The following is a 12543-nucleotide window of genomic DNA, read 5'->3' as shown; positions in this document are numbered from 1 at the left end:
CGATTGGTATTGATATATTCTTATTGGCATTGATATCATTCATGCATTCATACTCATACATTTCGATTAGGTTGCATATCGCAACATATATATGGTTGTGCGTCGTAACATATATTGCACCGGGTTGCATATTTCGCAACATATATTGGATCGGGCTGATGTAACGACCCGTTTGGTCGTTATAGTCTTTCCGGCACTTCCGCCCCTTTCTCGAGCTTGGGTAGCTCACTTTTGACCTGAAGGGACCGTTGACATGCTTCCCGAGGTGTCTAGATTTGATTTGGGCGACTTTTTATGAAATTTGGGCTTAAAGCGAAAAAGAGTTGACTTAAAGTTGACTTTTATATAAACGGACCTTTTTCGGAAATCCATCCATTCCAAGAGGTCTGGATGGTCTTTTAGAACTTGTGTGTATACCTGGTTCGATTCCCAATGCACTCGGATGCATTTTGGGAGTTGGGTTGGAAAGTTAGAATTGTGGTATCGGTGGATGACTTAGTCAACGAGACCTCCGTTAGAAATTATGAGGCCACGAGCACGTTCGTATCGTGTTTTTGTGTATGTGTGTATGTGATTTGTGAGCAGATGGCCTCGGGAATTAGTCGGAAATTTGAGTTGAAGTGTGAAACTTGGGAAAGTTTCTGGTGTCAGGTGCCCATTTTGGCGGCACAAGCACCGCGGCAGCGGTACTGCTGAAGCGGTCACCCTGCCGCTGAAGCGATCTGTACTTTTTGGCATGACAGCTGTAGCGGTCATAGGACCGCTGGGGCGGCACCACTAGAGCTGTAATAGTGTCGCGAAAGCGGGTGACGTGAAATTAGTTCATTAAATAAACTTTTAAATGCCTTAAGTCCCTCATTTATTTCCATTCCGAAAATTGAGCTCTTGGGAACTATTCTAGAGGATTCTTGGAGAAGATTCTTCGAGGTAAGTCCTTCTAATCTCCTTGCTAATTCATTATTCCTAATCATCTTAGAATCCATTTTCCTTGTTAGTTCATTAGTAATGTAAGATTAAAAATGGGTTTGATGGATTTTCTATCTAGGATTTTAAATGATTAAATTGATTGGGTTTATGCTAGATTATGATGTATCTAAGGTTGTTAATCATATACCTTCCATTATTAGTGTTGAATTCTTGAATCTAAGTGTTAGGGTTTATACCCAAAATTGGGGGTTTTGCGTGGGTTTCAAAATTGGATGAATCCTTTAGTTAATTTAGTACTTAGTTGATGGGTTTTGATCACCTAGTATTTAATTGGATAATTTACCCCCGAATTTCCCGTTTTGCCCTTGTGGGCACCGTTTTCCAATATTCTGGGGTTGGTTTTGACCTAATTCGAATGATAGCAATATAGGTATCGATCTTCATGATTTCTAATCTTGATTTCAAGTGTGCCTAGACTTTCTTGATTTTGAGGCTCATCGGAAGGGCAAGGTTAAGAAGTGATTATTGGTGTATTGTTGTTCGGCCATCCAGGTAGGTTACGACTTACCTTTGGAGAGATTTCATGTAGCGAAGCATATATTTAGATGATATTGTTGGAGAAAGCATGTTAACCTTCGAGTATGAAGTTGGGTTGGATATTGTCATAGGTTGGGCCCTGTTGTGTGATTGGGGCTAGCCACCCCGTTGTATTGTGACTTGATTTCTCTATTGTTATTGGCTTGATGTGGTGTGGTAATGGTAGATATTGGAGACTATTGATATATCTTATTAATGATATTGTGGTATTTCAATTGTTAACGTTGATACGAGGATAGTATTCTATATGACTTGTATAGTCTTTCATGATATGGTTGGTGCACTCATGCTTGGTACTTCTGATATTGATCTGATTATGGATGTTGATTCATACATTGCATGCATTATCATCTCTCATGATATACCGTTGATACATTGTTGATACTTGAGGAAACACTATGATGAGCTAGGCTCAGTTTACATGAGAGTGATGTGAGAAGTCCGATATCCGATAGTTGTCCCGAAATCGTGGATTGAGTGGAGTGATGTAAGAGTCCGATATCCGATGGTTGTCCCGAAATCGTGGATTGAGTGAGGTACATAGACTTCGCGGGTCCTCCATGGGTTATGCTACTGAGACGTCGATACTTCCGTCCAGAGTATATGTGTACATAGCATTGCATTTGCATTCATACATTATTGCATTACATTGCATTATGGCTTATATTGTGATGATCTGGTGATTTATTGTGTTGTTAGGTTCGGATTGGATATATTGAGACTTGACACACTTGGGTTTAGATGATTTCACCTAGGTGATGACGTGTACTTAGATCTGTTTGTGGTTGACTTACACTTGTTGATTTATCTTCTTATCTTACTTGATTGTCTGAATTATGTTAGCTATACCTAGTCGGCCTATGATACCTACCAGTACTGTGGTTTCGTACTGACCTGCACTTGCTGCATTCTTTTATGAATGCAGAGTTTCAGGTTGGATCTGCTTCCGTCTCCCATGGCTGATAGTCGCTATCAGTACAACTTAGAGTTTACAGGGTGAGCAAGAGACGTTCGCTGCCTTGAAGACTTCTCTTATTTATGTCTTACTTTCCATTCTAAGACATTGGCAGATTTGATGTATTATTATATTTCTAGCTAGATGCTTTTATATGGATTAGACCAGACCCTGGGTGTATTTCCTTATTTCCGCATTTTTTCTATTTTACTTTCATCAGACTCACGTGATTTATTCTCTTCCGCTTATTTAGTTATTCATTTACGTTTTTATCATCGATAAGTTGAGGGTTAACTTACCGAGATGGGAAAGGTAAGTGTCTGCACGACTTAGCCAAATTGGATCGTGATAAGTTGGTATCACAGCCGCAGGTTACTCGGTCTATAATACCAGAGCGTGTCTAATAGAGTCTCGTGGATTGGTGCGATGAGCTCCGTACTTATCTATGAGAGGCTATGGGACATTTAGGAAATCTCACTTTCTTTCATTCTTTCGTGCTACTTTATTCTAATTGGTACCTGACTCTTATCTCTTCTCTCACAGATGGTGAGGAATTGAGCTACTATAGCCCGAGGTCAGGTTCCAGAGCCCCCACCTGCGGTTGGCACCAGAGGGTGAGTGATAGCCCGAGGATGTGGCAGAGTTAGAGGCCTCGGGGCTGCCTCAACCAGGGGCAGAGCTCCTGCGTTAGGACAGCGGCGCGAGAGATCTCCGTCTCCAGAGCCTGAGGACCAGCAAGATCGGGACCAGGCCACAGAGAATGGTGTGGCCTAGCACAAACAAAGCTTGAGATTACTTCTGACCAAACTATGCAGGATACTATGGCCAGGGTCTTACTCCATATAGATTCCTAGCAGGCTGTCGCTGGTGTTACTACTCCTAGCGGAGGTTCACAGACCAGAGTTGGGGCGCTGACCCCTAAGTAGAGACCTACTCGAGTAGCAAACCCCGCTGCAGCTACGGCTCCTCGTATTAATGCGGTGCTAGCCCCGGGTGATGATCTTAGGCCCATGGAGGGCGATGTTATGACCGTGTCTGATCAGGATCTTGTTGGGAGGTTTAGGAAGCTGGAGCCATCGAGGTTTTCGGGTACTACAGTAGAAGATGCTTATGAGTTTATCTTAGATATGTATGAGTTATTGCATAGGATGGGGATCATGGAGACCCATGGAATTGACTATGTGTCCTACCAGGTTCGCGGCAATGCGAAGACTTGGTGGAGGTATTTTGTTACTTGCAGACCTGTTCCCCTCCCCTGACTTAGACTCAGTTCTACCGGGCCTTCCTTGAGAAATATGTGTCCTGGTCTTTGAGAGAGGCGCGTAGGGAGGAGTTTCTGCATCTTCAGCAGAGGGGTATATCTGTAGAGGCCTATATGACCCGCTATCTATATCTGGCCCGTTATTCGACTTCTTTGATCCTCACCGAGCCTGACAGGATTAGGCATTTTATTGGTAGGCTAGTCGGTTCACTTCAGATTCCTTGCCTTCAGATGGAGGCTATGGGGGCTTCCTTCCAGTCCATCATTGAGCATGCTTCTTTGGTTGAGGCCGCTAAGGCCCGTGCATTTAGAGGTGGTGGTGAGAAGAGGCAGCGTCAGATTGGGAGTTATGGTGGTTCTAGTTCGAGGGGCGCCGATCAGTCTTCTAGGCCGTATTAGCCATATTTCGGCTACCCTGTGCATTTAGCTTTGCAGGCTTTCTCCAGTGAGCCACCCAGGCAGAAAGCTCCTTAGAGTTCATTTTGTCGATCGGTAGATAAAGTTGTTTCATCCGGGTCATCAGCTTTAGTTTATCAGCCTCCGACCTCTCTGACCTATTATTATTGTGGAGAGATTAGGCATGTTGCTAGGAGATGTCCTCGATCCAAGCGGGATTATCAGCCACTAAGGAATCCAACATCATCTAGTGCTCGATGTGGTGTTTCTCAGAGAGGCGGTGCTCAATCAGGCCGCGGTGGTTCTCAGGGTTCTAGAGGTGGATCCTAGACAATTAGAGATGGGTCCCAGAGTGCGAGAGGGGGATCTCATACTGGACTGGTGGGGCCCATTGTTAATTATTTTTGAGTAAGCCCTAGGCAGAGGCCTCAGATGTTGTGATTTCAGGTACCATTTCTGTCTGTCATAGAGCAGTATCTGTGTTTATTTGATCCTGGATCCACTTATTCGTATGTGTCTGCATATCATGCCGTTGGTTGGGATTTGCCTTGTGATAGCATAGATATACCTGTTCATGTATCTACTCTGGTTGGAGATTCTTTTGTCGTGTATCGAGTTTATCAGTTATGTTTGGTTACTTATTATGGAGTATGACACTTGGGTAGATTTGATGATTCTTGATATGGTGGACTTTGATATTATCTGGGGTATGTCCTGGCTTTTTCCTTATCACGCGATCTTGGACTGTCACGCCAAGATAATTACCTTAGCCATGCTAGGCATTCCTAGACTTGAGTGGAGGGGTACTCCAAGCCCCGCTCCGAAGAAGATCATTTACTTCCTTCAGGTGAAGAAGTTAGTCAACAAAGGGTGTTTAGCTTATCTGGCTCATGTGCGTGACACGACAATTGCATCTCCACCCTTTTAGTCCATTCCTATTGTGAGCGAGTTCGCCGAGGTATTCCCGTCTGATCCGCCAGGTATGCCACCCGATCGTGACATTGACTTCTGTATTGATTTGGATCCGTCCACTCGCCCTATTTCTATTCGATCATATCGGAGGGCATCTGCCGAGTTGAGAAAGCTTAAGAAGTAATTACAGGATTTATTGAGCAAGGGGTTCATTAGACCGAGTGTCTCCCCTTGGGGGTGCTCTTGTGTTATTTGTGATGAAGAAAAATGGAACCACGAGGATGTGCATTGATTAACGCCGCTGAACAAGGTTACTATTCGGAATAAGTGTCCTATGCCTCGTATCGATAACTTATTTGACTAGTTTCAGGGCGCTTCAGTATTTTCGAAGATTAATTTGCATTCAGGCTACCACCAGTTGAGGATCAGGGCTAAGGATATTTCGAAGACATCCTTTCGGACAAGATATGGACACTATGAGTTTTTGGTGATGTCTTTTGGCCTTACCAATGCCCCAACTTCATTTATGACTTTGATGAATGGCGTCTTTAGGACATTCCTTGACTTCTTCGTGATTGTGTTTGTTGATGAAATCTTGGTGTATTCCAAGAGTAGAGAGGAGCATGAGAACCATCTTCGTACTATTCTTGGGCTATTGAAGAAGCATAGCTTGTTTGCTAGCTTTTCGAAGTGTGAGTTTTGGTTGGAGTCTATAGCATTCTTGGGCCATGTTGTGTCTAAGGATGGGATTATAGTTGACCCACAGAAGATTAAGGCTGTGAGGGGTTGGGCGAGGCCCACTACTGTTACAGAGGTTCGTAGTTTTGTGGGTTTGGCCAGCTGCTACCGCCACTTTGTGAAGGGTTTTGCTACTATTGTTTCGTCTTTGACCAGATTGACTCAGAAAAATGTTCCCTTCCAGTGGCCCGATGATCGTGAGGAGAGCTTTCAAAAGTTCAAGCTTCTTTTGACATCAGCCCCGATCTTAGCATTGCCCGTGGAGGGTAAGGATTTCGCTGTCTATTGTGATATATCCCGTATGGTTTTGGGTGTTGTGTTGATGTGGGAAGGTAGAGTGATAGCTTATGTCTCCCGTCAGTTGAAGATTCATAAGAAGAATTACCCTACCCATGATTTGGAGTTGTTGGCCGTGGTCTTTGCTTTGAAGATTTGGAGGCACTATTTGTACGGTGTCCATTGTGAGGTTTTCACCGATCACCGTAGCCTTCAACATGTGTTTACCCATAGAGATCTTAACTCCAGGCAACACCGATAGATGGAGCTCCTGAAGGACTATGACATCTCTATTTTTATCATCCCGGGAAAGCCAATGTTGTAGCTGATGCCTTGAGTCGCAAAGTAGTGAGTATGGGGAGTTTAGCTCTTTTGATTGTTTCTAAGCGTCCGTTGGCCATAGAGGTTCAAACTCTAGCCAACAGTTTCGTTCGCCTTGATATTTCAGCCCCAGGCAGGGTTTTGGCTTGTGTAGAGGCGATGTTATCTTTATTGGATCAGATCAGGACTCATCAGTTTGAGGATGCTCAACTGAGCAAGATTCGAGATAGATATTTTTGAAGGGTGAGGCCAAGGAGGTCGTGATTGATTCCGAGGGCATTTTGAGGATTAAGGGACGTGTGTGCGTTCCTTATGTTGGTGATTTGATTCAGTTGATCTTATCTGAGGCTCATAGTTTCATCCGGGGGCGACTAAGATGTGTCGTAATTTGAGGCAGTACTATTGGTGGCATCGGATGAAGAGGGATATAGTTTATTTCGTAGCTAAGTGTGGGAACTGTCAGCAAGTGAAGTATGAGCACTAGCGACCCGGCGGTGTACTTCAGCGGATGCCTATTCCCGAGTGGAAGTGGGAGAGGATTGCCATGGATTTTGTTGTGGGTCTCCCGAAGACCCTGGGTAAGTTTGATTCGATTTGGGTGATAGTTGATCGGTTGACTAAGTCCGCTCACTTTGTTCTGATTCAGGTTTCTTATATCGGGAAGAAGTTAGCCAAGTTATACATTCGGGATATTATGAGGTTGCATGGGGTTCTTATTTCTGTCGTATCTTATTGGGGCACTATCTTCACTTCCCGATTCTGGAGGGTTTTTCATGAGGAGTTGGGTGCCTGATTGGATTTCAGTACAGCTTTTTACCCCTAGACTGATGGCCAGTCCAAGCGGACCATTCAGGTGCTCGAGGACATGTTAATAGCCTGTGTTATTGATTTTGGCAGTCATTGGGATCAACACTTACCATTTGCAGAGTTTGCGTACAACAACAGTTATCATTCGAGTATTGGCATGGCGCCTTTAAGGCTTTATATGGTAGGAGCTGTAGATCTCTGGTTGGCTATTTTGATGGGTTCGAGGTTCGACCTTGGGGTACAGATCTGTTGAGAGAGTCCCTTGATAGAGTGAGAGTTATCCAGGCTAAGCTTTTGGCAGCTCAGAGTCGACAGAAGATGTATGCGGACTGGAAGGTCCGAGATTTAGAGTTTGTTGTTGGTGACCAGGTTCTATTGAAGATTTCACCTATGAAGGGTGTTATGAGGTTTGGGAAGAGGGGCAAGTTGAGCCCTAGGTATATTGGTCCATTTGAGATTGTTGACCGTGTGGGCGATGTTGCTTATGAGTTAGCCTTGTCGCCAGGTTTAACGGGAGTTCTTCCGATTTTTCATGTTTCTATGCTGAAGAAGTACCATGCCGACGGTACTTGTATCGTTCATTGGGATTCGATATTGCTTGATGAGAATTTGACCTACAAGGATGAGCCTATTGCGATCTTGGGTAGACAGGTTTAAAAGTTGAGGTCGAAGGAGATTGCTTCTATGAAAATGGAAGAACCGTCCTGTTGAGGAGGCTACTTGGGAGATTGAGTCCGACATACGTAGCCGATATCCCTAGTTGTTCGTTGATTCAAGTACTTTCCGCTCTTTTTCTTCTTCTTCGCTTGAGAACGAGCGATGCTTTAATTGGTATCTGATGTAACGACCCGTTTGGTCGTTATAGTCTTTCCCGCACTTCCGCCCCTTTGCTGAGCTTGGGTAGCACATTTTTGACCTAAGGAGACCATTGACACGCTTCTCGAGGTGTCTAGATTTGATTCGGGCGACTTTTTGTGAAATTTGGGCTTAAAGCGAAAAAGAGTTAACTCAAAGTTGGCTTTTAGATTGATGAACCTTTTTCGGAAATCCGTCGACTCCGAGAGGTTCGGATGGTCTTTTAGAACTTATGTGTATATCTGGTTCGGTTCCTAATGCACTCGGATGCATTTTGGGACTTGGGTTGGAAAGTTGGAATTGTGGTATCGGGGATTGACTCGGTCAACGAGACCTCCAATGGAAATTCTGAGGCCACGAGCGTGTTCGTATCGTGTTTTTATGTGTGTTTGTGTATGTGGTTTGTGAGCAGATGGCCTCAGGAATTAGTCGAAAATTCGAGTTGAAGTGTGAAACTTGGGAAAGTTTCTGGTGTTTGGTGCCCACTTTGGCTGCACCAGCACCGCGGCAGCGGTACCGCTGAAGTGGTCTGTGCCTTTTGGCATGACCGCTGGGGCGGCACCGCTAGAGCGATAACAGTGTCGCAGAAGCGGGTGACGGGCATTTAGTTCATTAAATGAAGTGTTAAATGCCTTAAGTCCCTTATTTATTTCCATTCCGAAAATTGAGCTTTTGGGAACTATTCTTGGAGAAGATTCTTCGAGGTAAGTCTTTCTAATCTTCTTGCTAATTCATTATTTCTAATCATCTTAGAATCCCTTTTGCTTGTTAGTTCCTTAGTAATGAAAGATTAAAAGTGGGTTTGATGGATTTTCTATCTAGGATTTTAAATGATGAAATTGATTGGGTTTATGCTAGATTATGATGTATCTAAGATTGTTAATCATATACCTTCCATTATTAGTGTTGAATTATAGAATCCAAGTGTTAGGGTTTACACCCAAAATTGGTAGTTTTGCTTGGGCTTCGAAATTGGATGAATTCTTGAGTTAATTTAGCAATTAGTTGATGGGTTTTATTCACCTAGTGTTTAATAGGATAATTTACCCCCGAATTTCCCGTTTTGCCCTTGTGGGCCCCGTCTCCTCAAATTCTAGGTTCGGTCTTGACCTAATTCGAATGATAGCAATATAGGTATCGATCTTCATGATTTCTAATCTTGATTTCAAATATGCCTAGACTTTCTTGATCTTGAGGCTCAGCGAAGGGCAAGGCTAAGAAATGATTGTTGGTGTATTGTTGTCCGGCAATCCAGGTAGGTTACGGCTTACCTTTGGTGAGACTTCGCGTAGCGAAGCGTATATCTAGATGATATTGTTGGAGAAAGCATGTAAACCTTTGGGTATGAAGTTGGGTTGGATATATTGTCTTAGGTTGGTCCCTGTTGTGTGATTGGGGCTAGCCACCCGTTTGTGTTGTGACTTGATTTCTCTATTCTTATTCGCTTGATGTCGCGTGGTAATGGTAGATATTGGAGACTATTGATATATATTTTTCGTGATATTGTGGTACCTCACTTGTTGACGTTGATACGAGGATAATATTCTATATGACTTGTATAGTCTTTTATGATATGGTTGGTGTACTCATGCTTGGTACTTCTGATATTGATCTGGTTATTGATGTTGATTCATACATTGCACGCATTCTCATCTCTCATGATATACCGTTGATACATTGTTGATACTTGAGGAAACACTATGATGAACTGGGCTCAGATTGCATGAGAGTGATGTGAGAAGTCCGATATCCGATAGTTGTCACGAAATCGTGGATTGAGTGGAGTGATGTAAGAGTCCGATATCCGATAGTTGTCCCAAAATCGTGGATTGAGTGAGGTACATGGACTTCGCGGGTCCCCCATGGATTGTGCTACCGGGACATCGATACTTCCGTCCGGAGTACATATGTACACAACATTGCATTACATTTGCATTCATACATTATTGCATTGCATTTCATTATGGCTTATATTGTGATGATCTGGTGATTTATTGTGTTGTTGGGTTCAGATTGGATATATTGAGACTTGGCACACTTGGGTTTAGATGCTTCCACCTAGGTGATGACGTGTACTTGGATCTATTTGTGGTTGACTTATACTTGTTGATTTATCTGCTTATCTTACTTTATTGTCTGAATTATGTTTGTTATATCTAGTCGGCCTATGATACCTACCAGTACTGTGGTTTTGTATTGACCTGCACTTGCTGCATTCTTTATGAATGCAGAGTTCCAGGTTGGATCTGCTTTCGTCTCCAGTAGGTGATAGTCGCTATCAGTATAGCTTGGAGTTTACAGGGTGCGCACGAGACGTTCGCTACCTTGAAGACTCCTCTTATTTATGTCTTACTTTCCATTCAGATACAGATTTGATGTATTATTATATTACAGATTTGATGTATTATTATATTTCCAGACTTGTATATTTCTAGCTAGATGCTCTTGTATGGATTAGACCAGACCCTGGGTGTATTTCCGCACTTTTTCTATTTTATTATTGTAAGACTTACGTGATTTATTCTCGTCCGCTTATTTAGTTATTTATTACGTTTTTATTATCGTTGGGTTGAGGGTTCGCTTACCCAGGTGGGAAAGGTAAGTGCCTGCATGACTTAGCCAAATTGGGTCGTGACAGCTATATGCCGCAACAGGTACATGGACTTCATGGGTCCCCATAGGTCATGACTATCGAGACGTGAAGGTTTTTTCGCCTAGAGCGTGTGTGTATCATTGCATTGCATTTGCATTCATATTCACGTATTCATACTTGTTGGATTCAGACTTGGTATTTCTGTACTTGTGATGCTATTCCTGGATTATGTTTGGTGGTATTGTTCGACCCCGTACTTGAGAATTGAACCCTGAGTTAAATGTTATATATTCTTGTAGTGCAAGTTGGACTATTTATCATGTTAATTGAGGTGGAAAAGAATACCTTTGAGGGTAGTCATATCTTGAGCAGTAGGTGTGAACTTGTTCTTTAATTGGTCTTGGTATGGTTATTTCTATTGAAGGCTTAGGTAGTTTTCGGGTGAATCTTGACTTGTACTGTATGGTTAGTGGATTGTGGAGTAGAAGTTCATACCTAGGCTTGATGTTGTATTGTATCTTTATGGTAGAACCCCTTCCCTGTATGGATTTTGTAGATTGACTGAGTTATTGCCTACCATACCTATCTGTTGTTTGCTATTGTTATTGTGATCTTCTAATCATTGTCGGCCTATGATATTACCAGTACGAGTGTTGTATTGATACTACTCTTGCTACACCTTTTTGAGGGTGTAGAGTTGTTACAAGTTGAGTTCGTGGATTAGTAGCTTCCGAGGATTCTCCGAGACTTTCTTGAAGACTTCTGTTAATCCTATTCCATAACAGAGGTTGTGCTCCATTGTATTTTATTTATTCCAGCTGTACCTTAGAAGCTCTTATACTAGTCTAGATTCGATTTTGGAAAATGGTTGTATAAGTATTCTTGTATCACTTCGATTTATTGATAATGGAAAATGGGTTCGTGTTGTGTTGTTTATTCTTCACCTTAATTTGTGTTGTTTTTGGGAAAAGAGTTCGCTTATTAGGTGGGATTGGGTAGGTGCCCGCACGACCCTGATTTGTGGCGTGACAAAAATAAATATGGCCTTTGCGTCTCTAAACAAAGCAAAACATATATATGGATCAGATGTCATAATTTTGCTACAATAAAAGAAGTGATTTCTCTTTCTTTTTCTTTTTCAAAATATAGTAATAATAAATAAAATAATTATTAAAATATCAATCATTTATAAGCTTCATTTTTTTGCAAATACATAAAAAGAAGAGATATGTACCTAATATTTTAAATCACACAGCAGGTAACTAATATTTCAAAAAAAAAAAAAAAAAAAATCTCTGCATAGTTCATATCCCCTCTGTCCCTTTAATAAGTGTCAGCTTAACTAAAATATGCATATTAAAAAACTAATAATACAATGTGAAGTTTATTAAATTACTTCTATATTATTTTATTTTTTAATATTGAAAATCTAACAACATCAAATTATTATGCAGCTCTTTTAACATCACTAGTGAATTAGCCCGCGCTACGCGCGATCGTTAAAATATAGCTAAGTAATTATTGTTAATTTTTTTTTAATTGAAAAGATCAATCATTGATCAATTTGGTCTTTTTCTCTGTTCTTCAACCAAAATAATCCGTTGTTCTAGCCACATTTCCAAGGTTGATACCAAATACGAAAAGATCCTCGACAAATTCAATGTCAAACAAATGACCCTCCTTAATTTTGACCCTCCCATCTCCTATGTCACAAGAATCATGTGCCACTGGTGTGGCAAAAACACTTAATTTTAAGCCTCCGGTCTTAATTTTTTCTTTAGGTACTTCTTGTAAATATTTTAAGTCAAAAATTTTGTTTCGCAATGTTACAAATTTAATTGGGAAAAAGTAAAATAATAATAAAAAAAATTTGATGATATATATTCTCATTACCTTACATTTTTA

Source organism: Lycium barbarum, chromosome 9 (genome assembly GCF_019175385.1).
Source record: "Lycium barbarum isolate Lr01 chromosome 9, ASM1917538v2, whole genome shotgun sequence".
Lineage (NCBI taxonomy): Eukaryota > Viridiplantae > Streptophyta > Magnoliopsida > Solanales > Solanaceae > Lycium > Lycium barbarum.
The sequence above is the reverse complement of the archived record's forward strand: the minus strand, read 5'-3'. Positions refer to the sequence as shown.